We start from the raw sequence: 3,621 nt of genomic DNA, 5'->3' as shown, positions 1-3,621 counted from the left end.
CTTGATTTAAATGAATCCAGTAGTCTAGACTACTCTCACCAAGCTTTGGGAGTGTGGAATAAAAGTCTGCTAATGGGGTTGCGGAGGATATGGCTTCCCCAAAATGTTGCTTCAAGATACTGTAAATCGCTCTTGGGTCACATTTAATATCTATAGATGGGTTATTTCTGACCCCAATTTTCACTAGTTCTTTTGCACGACCCATAAGTCTATCCATAATCTCTTTACCATGCTCAGCAAGTTGGTAACCCTTTTTAGTAAGGTAAGACTGCATAATTTCCTCCCATTCATATACAGTACATTTATCATTTTCATCTCCCCTAAATACAGGGGGTTCCTTTACTTTTGCATTGAGTATCCAATTTAATTTAGCCCACTCCTCAGTTTGCTTGTCACTCACTGGCGCAGTGTCACCAAGTCTGGTGTTTTGGGCTGCTAACCCTGTTATAATTGAGTGGCTAATCTGTTGTCCAACTTCTTTTATAAGATCGGACAAAAACTGAGGGTTTTCAGATGTACCCTGCATGTAGCTAGCTGCACCTCTGCAATAAGGGTCACTATCTTGTATTATTCCTCCTACCTGTGCAGCGTGCTGATGTTGCAGTTCAGCTACACCATGACTAGTTAGTGCAGGTGAACCAGACCTGGTCAGTGAACTTTCAGGCTGAATTGCTGACATGCCAAAACTTAAATTTACATTACTTATTTTGTCACGTGATTGAATACCTCTTCCCCGTGATGCAGGGGTTGATTGTAAGTGCCCTGGAGGTGTTGTGCGACGCTCAGACATATTGTCTTTCTATACCACTTACAGAGTCCTTGTAAAATAGTCTCTCAAACCTTTGAACAAAGTCCACTTATTTGTTTATCAGCTGCAGTTACCACTGGCGAATATGAAAATCCTCACTGGTCACCGGTGCAAATCGATGAAATCCGAGTCACGGCACCAAATGTAACCCTCTCTTTCTGTCACACCGACCCACGTGGCCCTCTATTCCACACACTCCACCAGTGTAGGGGTTGTTACTGCAACAGGCATAAGGACTCGAACACAGGCAGAGATATCATAACTTTACAATGCTTTATTGATTGGCACTGTCTGCTGGGGACCTGTAAAACAGTAAGGAGAACGCTGCCAATTTCAGGTACATCACAGGCCACCAGCCCACCTACATTACAACAGGCAGTTAATTCAATACACCCCCACTGACATATTACAGGAAAATGTAAGGAAAAGCAACATAGCTAATATACATAGCACATTAGTACATAACAACCTCAGCATAGTACAATAAGCAGTTTATAACTGTGAGGATTACAGCATACAGGTTTTCTCATGGCAGACATTTTAGATCCCATGTGCTCTGCCTGTCTCCATTAATCACTTTGGCAATATGCTACACACTACTAACCTGATAAAAGCATAATGCTGCTATAGCTGGAGGTAAGACAAGTTGATTCAGCAAAAGAATAACTCTTAAAATCAACCATAAAACTTTTGAGGTGATTAGAGCAGTAACAGACATCTTACCTCTTCTGTGGAACTAAAGCACTGAGGAGGGACCAGACCAAATGGTAGGATATAGACAGGGGGTAAGGGAAAGTCCATTAAGGATTATGGTCTGGTAAAGATTCTGTTTAGAGTGTGGCTATGATCTTTCACACAGAAGTTAGCTGCTCTGTTAGAACTATTTATTTCTTAACTAGAACATAATTAACAGTAAAACATTCAAAGGTATATTCTGCACTTTTAGTCAGTATTTTGGTACAGTCCAAGTGATTCTTCCTGTCAGGAATTTAACCTCTTGCAGATCTGAGATATTTGGCGAACATTTATATATTTAAGTTAACTGTGTTAACCGTGTTACACTTGGAATTGATTTTCATAATTTGGCCTCTTGATCCCTCAACTGTGCAGTCCAGCATATGGTCCTGGCCTCCCTTGACCCTAAACAATGAATAAAGAGCTTTGAAACATTGTTGTATGCATCTTACTTCTAAAATTCCAAGATCATCTAGGGCAGTGATTCCCAACCAGTGGCTCATGAGCAGCATCTGCCCCCTCGGATGCTGCTCCCAGTGCCCCCAAAGCAGGTGCTTATTTTTGAATTCCTGGCTGCAAGGCAAGTTTTAATTGCCTTCCCCTAACCCTTGTTAAGTCTTTTGGCTGGAGGGGGATTGGCAAGGGAAGTCTGAAGTCCCATGCCTCCTTTGACTTTAAGCTTCTGTAGGCTGCAAATCTTCATAGGGGCTACCAAATAGCCAACCACATCCCATATTTTGCAGCCCTAGGAAATTTTTGCATGATTATATTGATCTCCGACTTTTTAACATTTAAATGTGGCTCATGGGTAAAAAAGGTAGGGGACCCCTGATCATATAATCGATGGCCTCAAGCCTCAATCTCAATGGCCTTCAGCCTGAGCTTCCCCACCATTGCGTTGGTTATGCATCTCATGCCATGGCACACTATAAAAGCAAGTCAGGTACCTGGTATCCTACATAATATAATTAGAGTATTGAAAATGGGATGATAACATTACCTGCATTACATTTGTCTTTGTGCACCTGTTGTACAGTATGTTCTCTGCCTCTTTGTAGCATTGACTCCCGTAACATGTAACTTCATTCTCCAATAAGGCCTCGGTGCAAGAAACATTTATAAAATACACTGGTGGAGAAATGCTGCATGTGGCATAAGTCAAAGGGGTGTACTTACTAAAAAATTGTGTTTTTCTGTATTTCTTTAAAACTCTAAAAATTAGAGATTTATTAAGTGTAAAAACAACAAAAACTGATTTTATTTTGGCTAGCAATTGTCTGAAAAACTCCAATTTTTAGAGGGTTTTAGAGATAACCGTATTTTTTAGTGCATCGTTTTCGATTCAACCTTTTTATATTTGAATATCTTAATAAATTTCATGGCATTCGTAGTTTTAGAGGTATAGAGTTTAATCGTAGTTTCAAAAAACCTCTAAAATCATTAAAATCCGACCTGTCAATAAACAGGCCTCTAAAGGGGAAATGTAATTAAAAATTGCAAGCAATGTTTAAAATGGCATTTTTAAGAATGTTTAGCGCTGCTCGCAATGTAAAATCATTCACTGGCAAATATTACATTCCCTATCTGCAGGGGGAGGCTTCATTGCTAGTGCGGAGGGCGCAATTGCTTTCTCTCACACTAGTAAAGCCAAATTTCTGGTTCAAATAATGGAATTCGGAGCCAGGAGCAGCTTTTTACCTCCCCTGGCTGCCCCTTGAATCAAGTTTCAACTTGACTTATTGGTGCAGCGCCCCTGTTCACAATGGTCTTTGCGAACGTTCTTTTGCTAAGAAAATATATTACATTCCCCTATAAGAGTCTACTGAAAGTCTTTCTAAAAATAAAAACAATTATTTTTCCAACAAAATGAATATATCCTGCTTTAGAGCAAGGCAGGGAAACACCCAATCCCTGACTTTTTCAGCTGAATATTGAATTCTTCGCAATAACATCACCAGCTCTGAGCCCTAATATGCATGTTTAAATCTGAAATAAATCAAAATCTTACATTTGAACAAAAAAAATCTGTGCAGAGCAGAGTGGCATGAACTTAAGTTCAATTTACTTGTGTTTTTTTG

The 3,621-nt window shown here is 39.8% G+C and overlaps 1 long non-coding RNA gene across 1 annotated transcript; it reads right to left on the bottom strand.

The window, feature by feature from the left end:
• Positions 1-1,067: 1,067 nt before the first annotated feature.
• On the bottom strand, positions 1,068-1,865 carry LOC121395176. Its single transcript, XR_005962320.1, has 2 exons — positions 1,532-1,865; positions 1,068-1,169 (listed from the first exon to the last, which is right to left on the bottom strand). It is a non-coding gene; the product is annotated as an uncharacterized LOC121395176 (long non-coding RNA).
• Positions 1,866-3,621: the final 1,756 nt, after the last annotated feature.

Source organism: Xenopus laevis, chromosome 6S, assembly GCF_017654675.1.
Source record: "Xenopus laevis strain J_2021 chromosome 6S, Xenopus_laevis_v10.1, whole genome shotgun sequence".
NCBI classification, from domain to species: domain Eukaryota; kingdom Metazoa; phylum Chordata; class Amphibia; order Anura; family Pipidae; genus Xenopus; species Xenopus laevis.
This window is presented reverse-complemented; position numbering and strand designations above follow the sequence as displayed.